This window comes from Mauremys reevesii, linkage group 8 (genome assembly GCF_016161935.1).
Source record: "Mauremys reevesii isolate NIE-2019 linkage group 8, ASM1616193v1, whole genome shotgun sequence".
NCBI classification, from domain to species: domain Eukaryota; kingdom Metazoa; phylum Chordata; order Testudines; family Geoemydidae; genus Mauremys; species Mauremys reevesii.
The window spans coordinates 77,879,071-77,894,519 of NC_052630.1; the positions used below are offsets into that span (position 1 = coordinate 77,879,071).

Genomic DNA, 15,449 nt, shown 5'->3' on the forward strand with positions numbered 1-15,449 from the left:
GTGCAGTATCTCTGACACCTGAGCTGTCACCAGCTCGTGAGAGCGCCACGGATCAGCCAGTCGTCGAGATAGGGGTATACGTGGATTCTGCGACGACGGAGAGCTGCGGCCACGACCGCCATGCACTTGGTGAACACCGGGCAGTGGAGAGGCGAAGGGTAACACCGCAAACTGGTAGTGGGTCTCGTTGACCGTGAAGCGCAGGAAGCGTCTGTGGGGGGGGTAAATCGCCACATGAAAGTAAGCATCCTTCATGTCGAGGGCGGCAAACCAATCTCCCGGATCCAAGGAAGGGATAATGGACCCCAAGGTTACCATCCGAAACTTGAGCTTGCAGAGATATCTGTTCAGCTCCCGGAGGTCCAAGATGGGACGAAGACCTCCTTTCGCCTTGGGGATGAGGAAATATCTGGAGTAGAATCCCCTGCCCCGCCTGCAGGGAGGCACCTCCTCGATAGCACCCACGCTCAACAGAGCCTGCACCTCCTGTATGAGGACTTGCTCGTGAGAGGGTCCCTGATGAGGGACGGGAGGGTGGGTGGGAGGCGAAAGAAACTGTAGGCGGTAGCCGTGCTGGATGGTGCTGAGGACCCAGCTGTCCGATGTTATAGCAGACCACGCCGGAAGGAAGCGGGCAAGGCGATTGGAAAACAAAGGATGGATCCTGGGGAGAGTGATGGGCGGCCTTGCGGAGCCTTGGACGAGTTCTGCGCCTGGTTGCGCCGCCCTCCTGACGGTCCACGGCGGAAGGTTGTTAAACGGCCGAGACCTGGCCTGGTTGAAGGCGGTAGGGCTGCTGGCGGTGCATACCCAGAGTTCGACGCGACCCTCCCATCCTTTAGGGACTGGATTCTGGCATCCGTTTTCTCAGAAAACAGCCCCTGCGTGTCAAACGGGAGGTCCTGGAGGGTGTACTGGACCTCAGGTGGGAGGGTGGAAGATTGTAGCCACGATCGTCACCCCGGATGCGTTCGAGCCCCTGAGTCTGCTGCGCCCACGGCCGCCTTGATCAGAGTTCTGGAGGCTAACTTGCCCTCCTCCAGCAGCGCTGAGAATTCAGGGCGGGATTCCTGAGGGGTTAGCTCTGTGAACCGCAAGGCACCCCAAGATATTAAAAGTGTATCTGGATAAGAGGGCCATCTGGTTGGCGATACGGAGTTGGAGGCCTCCGCCGAATAGATTTTTCGCCCTAATAAGTCCATGCGAGCGGCAGGTTGACCGTGTCGCGGTCATTGACCGATTGGACCACCAGCGAGTCCGGGTGGGGTGTGGGGCGGACGGAATACTTCCTTTCGACGCCGCCGTGGGGCAACGGAGGAGGCGACTGCCAGATAGTGGCACTGTTCTTCTGAATGGTGCGAATGAACGGAGCGCCACTCTGACAGGGGCGTCATCTCCCACAACGTCCGTAATCGGGTCCTCGACTTCTTGCACCTCCTCTATGGGCAAGTTAATGGCCTTTGCCACCCTTCGGAGAAGGTCCTGATGTGCCCTGAGGTCAATGGGCGGGGCCTGATGGCGCCTCATCTGGAGGGCGATGAGGAGTGGCCAGGCAGCACCTCCTCCTGTTGGTGCTCACCCCCCTGGCGATTTGGCGGGAGCGAGTCCTGGCCCAAAGAAGGGCCGGTGGCCACCGTACCGATGGTGCCGAGCCGGTTGCCTGGGTGGCAGGAGGCCCCTGTTCATATTGCGCCCAGGGCACCCAATGTCCCCAATACTGGGGTCCATGATCCGGGGAACCGGCTCTGAAATCCACCGCACTGCCTTGGGGTGAGGCTACAGAGGTTCCCTGGAGGGCCAGGGTGGAGCCGTGGCGGCGCCTGGGCGGGCGTCCAGCGCCGGCGTGAGGCGATGCTCCGGTGCGAGGTTCGTGCCGGGCATCTCGGGTCCAGTGGCGGCGGGACCTGTGCTGCACATGGTGCGGGCGGATCTAGCTGGATCTCGGTGCCGGACCTGATGAGGCGGATCTCTGGCGGCGCCGAGCGGCTGGCGAGTCCCGATGTCCACGGTGCCTGGGCGCGGACCTGCTGCGGTGCGGTGACCGTGACCGGGACCCACGCGATGGAGAGCGGTGCGGGACTGATGGCGATCGGGCGGATGGGGGGCGGTGCCTCGGTGACCGCACCATCGCTGGCTTGCCGAGTCGAAAATGTCCGCACGGTGGTGCCGGCTGATATGCCTCAGCCGCTGGAGCTGGCGCCGGAGGTTGAGCGCAGACTCCATCAGTAAGTGCTTCAGCCTAGAGTCTCTCTCTTTCGTCACGAGGCTTAAAGGCTATACAAATAGAGCACTTATCTGGCGGTGCGATTCTCCGAGGCAGCGGAGGCAAGAGTCGTCTTGGTCGCTAACTGCTCGGGCATAAGTCTAATTCCGTAACTATTAACACTATTAACACTAAATATATATACAACTACAACAAGAACTGAACTAACTACTAAAACTATCTACACTAGAACTATGGAGAAACACTAGGGTTGTGGAGGTAAGGGAGCACTCCACTGTTCCAACTGGCCGTCACGGGCGGGAAGAAGGAACTGAGGAGTTGCTAGGGTAAAATGTTATGGAATGGATAGGAGCAATCACTCGAAGAAGAAAAAGCTGATATAAGAAGCTATCTTGCAGAGAATGCTCCAGATCAATTTTACAAGGAATCCAAATGGTGAATTCTTCGCGATTATAAAGGCATAGGTTTTATTTGCTCTTCATGTTTTATTTATTTGACCTTATTACAATGCCCGTTTATTTTTCTTTTAGTTATTTGGTCTACACACCCACAGAGTCTATATTGCAATTAATTTTTTAAATGCTAAGCAGAAGAATTCTGCACTTGCTCCTTTTACTTAGTTTCTGAAGTGGTGAAACCTCTGCTTATCTTATTTTAAATACAAAGAGAGATAAGGCAGAGTTTTTTCAGCAGTCCAAAACACTGGTCTTACCTGCTGAATGCCAGTCACTTGGGAGCTCTGCTGCTGGAATTTCTGCTTGACAATTCCTATAGAGATAACGCAAACCAGTTATTACACATGGACAATTATGAACTATTTTCAATATCAATAAATGCTTTAAAAACCTTAAAGGGTACACTATAGAGAACACAATATAAGATTTCTAAATTGATTCTGTTGAAAATCACCACTTCCAACATTCGTACAAAATGAAAATAGGACCAACTTAACCAAATCACCGCCTAGTGGCATGCTGTACAGGACCGGCTCTAGGCACCAGCAAACCAAGCACGTGCTTGGGGCAGCACAACTGCAGGGCCGGGGATTCGGGCCACCCTTTTTTTTTTTTTTTTTGGCGCTTCGGCAGTTGCGCTCTCTGAGGTTTTTTTGTTTTGCTTCGGCAGTCAAAATATCAAGCACTTCAATTAGGTAGGGGGAAAAAAAAAGAGTTATCAATAGTGACACTTCACAGAACTGAAATATATGGCCTTCCTTCACTAGGACATCAGACACTTTTAAATATCACCAGGTATCTCAGCACCATGCAAAAAATCCCAATATGCAAAACATTAAAGTGTATCAAGAAAACAAAGCCCAAATACACGGATAGGCAAAACTCTGCAAGTTGGCAAAGAAAAACCATTTCACGTTGGCCCTCGAGAAGGGACACTTGATCACAGCAAGAGAAGTTAGTTCGCAAACCATACAAAGAATGTGGGTGGGAAGAATAAGAATTAAGCTAACAATGCTCAATGCACACATATTAGGGTACTCTTACAGACAAAAGCTAGCTTGTTCCCTAGATGTTTTACTGAATATATATATTTGGTCAACAAAAATACATATATATATATAAAAGGGATTGCGAGAGCATTATGTACCCACAGTACTGCTTGAATCTGGCAAGTCAGTTTTCTTCTGTATGACTAACTTCTTTACAATCTTTCCTATTGCATCCACATTGAGAGGGTTTTCATGATAGGAGTTTATGTAATTATATTGATTTAATTTAAAAAGCCAAGTATTTTCTCTGACTGTTGCTGCACGGTATGCCCTGCCTTTGATCAGAGGTTGGATCCAGTTATGAAGCAATTCCTTATTGTAACAGTCCAAGGCCTGGAGAGAGAAGACTGGAAAAAAGAAGGATTTGGGTTTGGACTTCTACTTGATTTTCTAGCTGTGAAGAACTGTAGAGAGTATGTTAGGAGTTGAGAAGAAGGTGGCTGTCAGTGTGAATGCATGGTTACAGGGTGGACTGATTTTAATCATGATTTAAAATCAGCAGGCAGGATATCTTGATTTAAATGGATTTTAATTGTAGCCATGAAATAATTATAGTAGATATTAGAAGATAAAGGGATAAGGAACTGATAGCAGGGACACAAGTGACCTATAGGCCTGGATCTATAAGAATAGCTTAAGCAGTTAGCATAAAACCTTATAGTCTGAGCAGGAATTGTTGCTCAATAAATTAGCATACTTAATTAAACTAATAGTGATCTTAAGTCATGAGATGGCACAAGACTTTGTTCATTGTTTTGTAATAATCACAAGTGTTGCAATCTGCTGGTAGGTAACCGCAAGAAAGCAGATTGCACCAGTTTAGAGTATTTTTGGAAGGGGACATAAGCAGATGCTCAACTGCAGGTAACCATGGTAATTCAACTGACATTAGTATATACTAATGAGCTTTGCCTAATTAATATACTAACCTACAGGATAAGGACACCCAATATTACGAGAGTGAGAAAGTGAAGATATGGTAAAGGAGGGAAGAATGTTGGAAATCATTAGGAAAGGGATAGATAAGACAAAAATTTTCATATTGCCTCTATATAAATTTATGGCACACCCACATCTTGAATACTATATGCAGATCTGGTTGCCCCATCTCAAAAAAGATATATTGAAATTGGAAAAGGTACAGAAAAGGTCAACAAAATGATTAGGGGGTATGGAACAGCTTCCATATGAGGAGAGTTTAATAAGACTGGGACTTTTCAGCTTGGAAAAGAGACAACTAAGGGGGGGGATATGATAGATGTCTATAAAATCATGACTGATGTGGAGAAAGTAAATAAGGAAGTGTTATTTAGTCCTTCTCATAACACAAGAACTAGGGTCACCAAATGAAATTAATAGGCCGAAGGTTTAAAACAAACAAAAAGGAACTACTTCTTCACAATGCACAGCGAACCTATGGAACACTTTGCCAAAGGATGTTGTGAAGGCCAAGACTATAAGAAGGTTCAAAAAGAACTAGATAAGTTCATGGAGGATAGGTCCATAAATGGCTATTAGCCAAGATGGGCAGGGATGCAAAACCATGTTCTGAAGTGTCCCTAACCTCTGTTTGCAAGAAGCTGGGAATGAGCAACAGGATGGATCGCTTGATGATTACCTGTTCTGTTCATTCCCTCTGAAGCACTTGGCACTGGCCACTGTCGGAAGACAGGATACTGGGCTGGATGGACCATTGGTCTGACCCAGTATGGCCATTCTTATGTTCTAAGAAATCATTAAACTGAACTAGCTGAATAAATTTAAATGAAGAAAATATTCTCAATGAACCTGCAGAAGAGGCTACTGCTGTTAAAAGCTGGTTTAACACTTCAAAAACTCTGTTTTAAGGTGCTTACCCAGTGACTTCCTCCAGTTCAGTGATGTGACGTTCTTCAGAACTTCAGCAGCAAATGTACTGCTGGAATGTTTTATTAAATTTAAATCTTTCTTCTTCTCCTTATCCCCTCAACTGGGGTCAGATCATTGTGTAAGCATCCACCATCTTTGTCCATCTGAGGTGGCATTACCATCTTCTTTGTTGCAATCGATCCACTGCTTCCTCAGTTTCTCTCTTTTAGCACCCCTTTCTGCCAAGCTATCTTCAGCAGATCCCCTTCATTATCCTCTGCTTGCATCCAAACTAACGAAGTTGTGTTTCCTGGATTTTGTCAGCCACATCATGGACTTCAACTTTCATCATCATACTTCCATTTTGAAATCTGTGTGTATTTTATTTTTATTTAAATGATTATTCTATAGTAAGTTTAGGCCTTAACATAATTTGTCATAATTTTAAGTACATTTATATGTTTTAAAAGAAAAATGTATTTAAATTATAAAATCATTATTTATTTTTTTATAAAACATGGTTGCTTTTAAATCCACCCTGCAAGGCTGTCTGCCCCAAGCTGACTGCGTGTGGTCAGAGCCATTGGTGAGCATGTTTGACCATGGCACACTGGAGAAAGCGTGCTGACAAAGACAAGGATTGAGAAGTGGAAAGACTACAAATATAGTCAAGTATCTAATACCTAGTTCCATCAAATTCTATTTGCTACCCAGTGAGTTGGGGCAATGTTCCATTTCAGTTTCTCTTGCTGCAGCCTTATGGATGCTGAGCTGTAAAATACTAGCATTGTTGGACTATTCAGTTCGGAGCCTTGCTTTATTCTGACAACCCAAACTACTGAAGAGTGCCAGAGGAATTGCTACCTGATTGAAACCTTGTACAGGTCTCTGTGACGGGGCGTACAAGCCACACCTGCAATGCATGTATAGGCTGGAAGAGGACCTTGAGCTACTCTGTTCCCCTTTTACTTACAGGCTGCCTATGGAGGTAAGCAGACCTACAACCTGAAGCTCTGCAAAAGGAGCACTGTGGGAGGCCCAGCTATGGAGGCTCCTGACTATTGACGGTCTGACCTGCTCAGGGAAAAGGACTCTGCAAGGTGGAAGATTTATTCTTTGATTTATTTTGTTTACATGGCTTTGCTGTTCCCTCTTGTGTTGGAAGGCTGATACGAAGTGATTCAAGGAGGCAGACGCACAGCACTCCAGGGTGCAGGACTCAGCTGCTTACCTTGGGGTCCTGGATCAGAATTTGGCACAGAGGGTGGTCCTGGGTTCTCCAACCTACCTCCTAATGGGGCTGGAGGCAAAAAGTCTATCTTTGCGACTAGACTCAGGATGAGGAAGACCCCATAACCCAGAGAGTCCTGAGTCTGGGACTTTGGCTGGGTGAAGCCTGAAGTCCCTTGTTGGGCAGTGGAACTAACATTTGTAGGACTTTTTACATACCAAGAAGGGGTGGACACAACTTGTGCCCTAAATGGAGGGCTGAATCACAGAGGGGACAGACCACTGCAGGGCTGGAGTGGCTATCATCAGGTGGCGCAAGACTGAAAAGTATCTGTCATGCTTTCACCCAACCTCTAGGTGGCGCCTCTGGGGTACAGACCCCTTCCCAGTCTCCTTATTAGCTGTCCCCTTCTATGTCTTCCAATGAAGACATGCACTAACAGTTTATACTTTGGAGAAGGGGCTAATTGCTATAGTTGATGGGGATTCTGGTTCTGCAGGATTTGCTCCAAGGGAAAATAATACAGACAAAAGTGTCCATAGATATTTCTCCTACTTTCAGACAGCAGAATGATATTTTATCAGGATTGTATAATGTAAAAACATTAACCACTGCTACCACCATCCCATTGTATAATCTAGCTAATGCTGATATCAAATATAGCCAGGGAAGTGATGTATCCTTAATGCACAAACACTTCACAGGGAACCATTTAGACCAGGGGTAGGCAACCTATGGCACGTGTGCCGAGCTGACTTTCAGCGGCACTCTCACTGCCCAGGTCCTGGCCACCGGTCTGAGGGGCTCTGCATTTTAATTTAATTTTAAATGAAGCTTCTTAAACATTTAAAAAAACCTTATTTACTTTACAAACAACAAAAGTTTAGTTATATATTATAGACTTATAGAAAGAGGTCTTCTAAAAATGTTAAAATGTATTACTGGCACATGAAACCTTAAATTAGAGTGAATAAATGAAGACCCAGCACACCATTGCCGACCCCTGATTTAGACAGAGGAACATAAGGATACAATAAATAATTAAAAGTTAATCTGTATTTAAGAAACCAACAAGGTATGCTACTGCTACTTAGCAAGCCAAGCACAATGACAAAGAACTGAATCCTACAGCATTTAGGGCTAAAATCCAGCCCCAACTGTCTCTTAGCACAGAGCTACTGGGTCCATTTTGCAAATCCATAACCAAATCAGGTGGGGGGGGGGAGAAACCTCTGCACAGAGGAGACTGCATGAATGTTATGCAGCAACTTAGTTTTTCAGAGCTCACAGGGGGTGAAATCTGTGATATCAAAAGGGTATTAGGAAAGTGCTGTGCATTCTCAGTGGCTACCTAAAGTCTGAACCTGGGGGAAGGGGGGAGAGAAGAGTCCCTATAAAGGGGGCTATCTTGCCCTAATTCAGTAGTCCTGGCTGACAACTCTGAATGAAACAGAGCTGTCACCAAGCACAGGATTCAAGACACCATCATTACAAACTTCCCATACCAAGTAAACTTTTTTGATAAGCTTGGGGACTTCCCGTACCCTCTTATTTTCTCTACTCCTTTCCAGTATGGCAGCCCTATGAGACTTTACAATAACCCTGAAGCACCAGTAATCACCACAGGTCCGTATCAGACAGAAAGATCAGGATCTGCGATGGGCTCCCCACATCCTTACATGGCTATGCAGGCCACAGACATGGATCTCCTTCATCCTGACCTACCTCAGTACTGCACAGGCCAGTGCAGAGCCAAGAGACACAACTTCCTGCTTTATGAAGATTGTGGGGGAGTGGGCTTGAAGGCCTGAGCTCCAGCTCAAACAGCAACACTGACACAGCTATTTTTAGAGCGCCAGGAGGAGCCCCACTACCACAAGTCTGTGGACCCAGGCTGGGAGGCTCGCTCGCAGATGCAGTGTAGACTTCTCCTAGAGCAGTGGTCCCCAACGCGGTGCCCGCGGGCGCAATGACACCCGCTGGGGCATCTATGTGCGCCCGCGTACTGGCCGGCAGACAAGCATCTGCCGAAATGCTGCCAAAAAGTGGCATCACCAAGAGGCATTGCCGTTGAAATGCCGCCAAAAAGCGGCATCACCAGGAGGCGCTGCCGCCGAAATGCCGCTGATTTTCAGCGGCGCCTTTTGATGATGCTACTTCAGCGGCGATGCCTCTTGACGTTGCTGCTTCTCGGCGGCATTTCGGTGGATGCTTGTCCGCTGGCCACGGTCCTTGGTGGCTCGTCATCTGGCACCCGCCACCCGGAAAAGGTTTTTTTTTAATTTTTAATTATGGAGATATACCTATCTCCTAGAACTGGAAGGGACCCTGAAGGGTCATTGAGTCCAGCCTCCTGCCTTCACTAGCAGGACCAAGTACTGATTTTGCCCCAGATCCCTAAGTGGCCCCCTCAAGGACTGAACTCACAACCCTGGGTTTAACAAGCCAATGCTCAAACCACTGAGCTATCCCTCCCCCCAGGTTGGGGACCACTCTCCTAGAGCAAGAAAAAGCTTCCTCAGGTAAAGTAGGAATCTCTTCTCTGTGGCCCCCATCTTACAGTCCCTACTGTTTTTTTTTCTTAACTACTTTCTGATGTGTCACCCAGGTCACTGAAAAACAAGCAGTGTCTTCAAATGCCCCTTAAGGCACCCCAGGAAGTGCCGGCACTCCTGTAAATCCACACAGGGCCAGCCTACAGTGCTTCAAAGCAGAACTCTCAGTCAGAGGGGGCGTTTCTGAGATATGAGGTCTATGAGGGTTGTCTCTCCATATTTTGGTCCAAGGTAGGGATACAAGGGGTCAATAGCTCTGTTAGTAGCTGACCAACAGATTAAAGGTGAAGCTAGACAAATTCAGACTACATGTTAAGGTGTAAATTTTAACAGTGAGGATAATTCACCATTGGAAGAACTTGTTTAGGGGTGTGATGGATTCTCCATCACTTGAGATCTTCAAATCAAGACCGGATGTCTTTCTAAAAGAGATCTTCTAGCTCAGAAATGAAGTTTAGGGCTTGATGCAGAAATTACTGGGCGAAATTCTATGGTCTGTGTTATGCATGAGGTCAGACTAGATTACCACAATGGTCCCTTCTGGCCTTAAAATCGATGACAATTATTTAAAAGCTGCAGGGATTCTGCTGGTCTTGCTCCAACATACTAGGACCTCTGAACACCAAGAAACTAAGATTGAAATGTAATACTCTGCTCTGAAAAAAAATTATGTCCAGTGCTATAAAATGTACAAGTGGTCATGGATTTTCTTCATCTCCATTTTACATTAACTTAAATTTCTTCACTTTTGGAACGGCTTTATAATATTGAACTATTTATGGTCTCTAGCACAGCTAATTGTAATGCTTCTGCCTGGCCTGCTGGGTCACCTTGGGCAAGTTACTGCAACTCCCCCGCCCCCATCTGTAAAATGGAGATATGATACAACTCTCCTGTGTAAAAGCACTTTGAGATCTGCTAATGAAAAGTACTACATAGGAGCTAGGCATTATTATTATAGCTAAGCAATCAAAGAGCAGGCTCACACAGAAATAAATAGCATGGCTCTACGCACTAACTACTCTGCACAACTCATGGCCAGAACTATGGATACTCCAGATGGAATAATGTGCTTATTCTCTCTACTCTAACCTCAGCAGTCTAAATGCACTCTTTATGCCCTTTGTTCTGGTTAGAATAGCTTTTATATTGCTAAAATTACTTGCACAATTATCTAGTACAAATAAGTAGAATTTTTCAAGATCACTGAATCTAAACTAAAAAGCAAGCTGATGTTTTTCCAACATGGATAAGATTTACACAGCCTTGTAAGAACAGTTGTTAAGAACAACAAATCTAAATGAGATTAGCAGGTCAAAATGTATATTACAAAAATACATGCATTATATATGTCAAATCAATTCCCAGCACACTGAAATACAGCTAAAAGGTTAAGATTAATGCTGATTTAAAAATAAAATAAAATAAAAACACATGCCTAGAAAGTATCAGAGGGGTAGCCGGGTTAGTCTGGATCTATGTCTAGAAAGTTTTCAAGAGCTTTTAAATTTTGCTGACAGTAGATGGTGTAGTAGGAAGAGAGCCCGAGACATAAGCCCTTTTATTACAGGCTGGTACGAAGCCTGAGCTAAAGTAATGGGCAAGCTTTGTGGATATAAAGCAAAGCTAGCAAAAGTCAGGCTGTGAGCAAACATCATGCTCTGTCTGCTTGCAAGTTCACAGAATCTGGCAAGAACAGGGCTGATATTGCAGAAACACACATTCCTAAGAAGTGCTAGTCACAAAGTACCTATGCAAACACATTCCAGAAGAGTGGCACCAGAACATTCCAATATCAAGGATGATACAAAAAGCATAACAGGATCATACTGACCCCTCCTAAAAGATAAGGTCAGGATGACAGTGTGATGAATAAAAATGTTTTAATCAAACCAACATGTACAAGGAAATGGGTGATAACTAGCCACATCAGGGGGCAGTAATTAACTATGTCAGAGGGGCAGTACATAACCTGTTTGTATCAGGGTATAAAGAGGTATCTGTAAGCGAGTGTTTTGGTCCAGCTGAGAGGTGAATGGAAAGTTCCGCCGTTCACTGAGCTGTGTTCATTGTCATGGGCATACATGTCTTAGTATTCTTGTAAACTATCAGGGGGTAGCCATGTTAGTCTGTATCCACAAAAACAATGAGGAGTCCGGTGGCACCTTAAAGACTAACAGAAAAAGAAGAATAAATGCTCAAATAAATCTTTCTTTTCTCTATGTAAAAGAATAAATGGACACAAATCAGACATCAGGAATGGTAAAATACAAAATCCAGTAGGAGAACACTTCAATCCCCCTGGACATTCAACAACAGATTTAAAAGGAGCCATCCTTCAATAACAACAAAAAACTTCAAAAACAGACTTCAAAGAGAAACTGCAGAGATACAATTTATTTGCAAATTTAACACGATTAATTTGGGCTTGAATAGGGACTGGGAGTGGCTGACTCAGTACAAAAGCATTTCCCTCTCTTGTTATTGACATCCCCTCATCAATTATTGGGAGTGGACCACATCCACCCTTACTGAATTGGCCTTGTTAACACTGGTTCTCCACTTGTAAGGTAACTCCCTTCTCTTCATGTGTCAGTATATTTATGCCTGCATCTGTAATTTTCACTCCATGCATCTGAAGAAGTGTTTTTTGTTTTTTTTTAACCCCACAAAAGCTTATGCCCAAATAAATCCATTAGTCTTTAAGGTGCCACAGGACTCCTCGTTATCCTTGTAAAGTGTGCCAGGTGCTATTACCCTGCTTTGTTGACAATAAACCTGATCTGGTGCCTTCGTAGCTTAACAGATCTTGTGGTCATTAGGTGGTTTGCTTGAGGTCTGCTGTGCTGGCTGTCTGCACAGAGCTGGGGCAGTCAAAAATCTAACAACACTGGTGACCCAAAACCGCTGATTTGATAAGTAAGTGAGCTGTCCTCTTAAAACAGCTTTTCCAAAAGGGAAGATAGGAGATTCAAAGTTTTTATTTCCAATTCCTACATTGTAACTAAATCCATGGAAGCGTAAGTATAGGTGCAACCCTACAGAACAGAATATATATCATTCTAACCCGGTCATTGGAAAGCTGATTTATTTTAGCTGACTAAGTTGTTCTTGGTGGTTAGTGCATCTCTTATTGAACAAGATGAAATATTTCTGGTTCTAAAAAGACTCAGCTGTGATTCAAAGTCAGCCTAGTAAGATTAAACTAATTTTGGATGTGTATTATACATACTCGTTCATAAGCCGAATATTTTTGGTAAAAAAGTGACGCATCAAAGAGTGGGGGGTCGGCTTATAAACAGGTCTACACCAAAATTTGATGATTTTAAACTCTATGGAATCATTGAATTGAATATCTAATACAGGGATCAGCAACCTTTGGCCCGCGGCCCGCCAGGGTAAACACCCTGGTGGGCCGGGCCAGTTTGTTTACCTGCTGCATCCGCAGGTTTGGCCAATCGTGGCTCCCATTGGCCATGGTTCGCTGCTCCAGGCCAATGGGAGCAGCAGGAAAAAGCAGCCAGCACATCCCTTGGCCCGCGCCACTTCCCGCAATTCCCATTGGCTGGGAATGGCAAACTGCGGCCACTGGGAGGCGAAGGGCTCCATGCCTGCAGATGCTTCAGGTAAACAAAACGTCCCGACCCACCAGCAGCTTACCCTGATGGGCTGGGAGCCAACGTTTTCCAACCCCTGAAATATAGGGTCGGTTTATGAAAGGGTCATACAGTTTTTGCTATTTTTACCTATCCATTTTGGGGGGTCGGCTTATAAATGAACGGGCTAATGAACAAGTATATACAGTAATTACAAAGTGATATAGTGGCACAAATTGATGTGGTGGTACAGAATTGATATCAGCTCTATTGTATGCCCACAAATCTTGCAAGGTCTTGGGTACTATCCTTATAAACATTATGCAAAAATCTTAAGCCCACCTTACTAACACTGAGTGAAAGTGAATATGTATCAAATTAAGCCATAAAACCAATTTTTGTGAAGTAGTGGGGGTGGCCAAGTAACAAGAGATTTCCATTCTTCAGATAATGAGTGAGCTGCCTCCATGGTGCACTTTGGTTCCATGTTACACCCTGCATATTGTGCTGTTGCAGGACTATAGGGCCAACTCCGTCAAAAAATTTTAAATGAAATACTGCAATTTCCCTCCCTCACTTTAGAGCACACATTAACATTGTTAGTGCCTAAATGTGACCGTTTATAAATCTTGTTACACACACACATGCACACAAAACCATCATCTCTTAATGTAACTACTAGCAATGTTATGTCTTCAAACTGAGTGCAAACACAAAAAGCCAAATACTGCACTGAGAACCTGGAGTAATCTCACCAAGTTGCACAAGGTGAATGCAAAACATGACTCAATATCTGTACACACACACTTTTTATACTGCCATCAAGGCCAAGTTATACATTACATAATATGGGGAGTGAAATACAAAGCATTAAGTTCTTTACAAGAGTGCTACTCAAGTCACCTTAAAAAGTGGTTTAAGATTGACAAAAATCTTTTACTTTTGAGATTCATTATCTGCTTCTTCAGTTAGCAATGTTACAGGAACAATCACTTCTCTGCGGGTTGCCTTTGAAACACCACTATAAATTTTCATCTAAATACACCTCTACCTTGATATAACGCTGTCCTTGGGAGCCAAAAAAATCTTACCACGTTAAAAAATAAATAAAAATAAAAATAAAAATTGGAGATATACCTATCTCCTAGAACTGGAAGGGACCTTGAAAGGTCATTGAGTCCAGGCCCCTGCCTTCATTAGCAGGACCAAGTACTGATTTTTTCCCTAGATCCCTAAGTAGCCCCCTCAAGAATTGAACTCAGAACCCTGGGTTTAGCAGGCCAATGCTCAAACCACTGAGCTATCACCACCCCCACTGAGCTAACCCTCCCTCCTTCTCTAGGCTTCAGAGCCTGAGTTCCAGCCCAAATCACAATGGCTACACAGCTATTTTTAGTGTGGTAGTGCAAGCCCGAGTCTGTTGAGGCTGAAAGGCTCGCAGAGGTGGGCCATGTAGACATCATTGCTCCAATTCAGCAAGGTACATGAGCATATCAGTGATCCCATCCTATTTCAGTTAAGCACATGCTTTAGTTCTTTGCTGAACTGGGATCAGTGTCACTACAATCTTAATATTTAAACAAGATGTCTAACATTTACTCACTCAGTTTTCACATGATGCTAATCCACAAGCAAAGCAATATAGGAATTAGTTTCACTCCTCCATTTCTTGCAGATTGGAAATCAAATTATCATGCTTTTATCAATATAAAACCACTGGCTGGAGACTCAGACAGGACAATTTCAATTCAGTTCCCAAATTCACCCCTCCACAGTATAGCATTTAAGTTTTCAGATTTGTTGTTCTTCACAGGATACATTTAATATTTAAAAAAAAATTAATTCAGATTTTATAGTGCCAATAGCATAATCATTGTACGTCTCTACCTCGATATAACGCTGTCCTCAGGAGCCAAAAAAAAATCTTACCCCGTTATAGGTGAAACCGCGTTATATCAAACAGGCTTTGATCCACTGGAGTGTGCAGCCCTGCTTTCCCCCCCCCACCCTCCCCGAGCACTGCTTTACCGAGTTACAGCCAAATTCATGTTATATCGGGTCGCATTATATCGAGGTAGAGGTGTATTTCAAAGAGCAATATTTTCCTAAAAAATTACAGTATTAAATGTCTAAACTATAATATTTGTCAATACAATTCCTGGGCTAATAAGAAGTTACATGTTGTCAAACTGTGTACTGGAACTAGAATTACTTTAAATTATAGAAAGCTTATAATTTAACAAGATTAAGGGATTTTTTAAAAAACTGGTATCACTTTATTATGGTTGGTGACAATATTGGTTTTGGATACAAGATTGAAATGTGCTGCATCTTTTAAAAAAGGAAACATCTGAGTGAGTCAAATGTTTTATAAACATGATTTACTATCTAAATAAATAAATTAAAACTACAAAAAGTTAATAAAAAAACAGCTGCCTCCCTACTACCATGTTATATTAGTATCGTCAGATTCCTTATTGATGGGTATGTA

General features: G+C 44.2%; 1 protein-coding gene across 6 annotated transcripts in view; it reads right to left on the bottom strand.

The window, feature by feature from the left end:
• Positions 1-15,449, bottom strand: part of LRRC8B (leucine rich repeat containing 8 VRAC subunit B) — a 43,385-nt gene that overhangs the window by 23,106 nt on the left and 4,830 nt on the right. For 4 of the 6 annotated variants that reach the window (XM_039486646.1, XM_039486642.1, XM_039486645.1 and 1 more), the window contains exon 2: positions 2,937-2,992. The gene's annotated coding sequence lies outside the window, so the exon portion shown is untranslated. Of the gene's footprint in view, positions 1-2,936; positions 2,993-5,584; positions 5,948-15,449 lie in introns of all 6 variants that reach the window. The other 2 variants (XM_039486647.1, XM_039486643.1) reach the window with 1 other exon arrangement.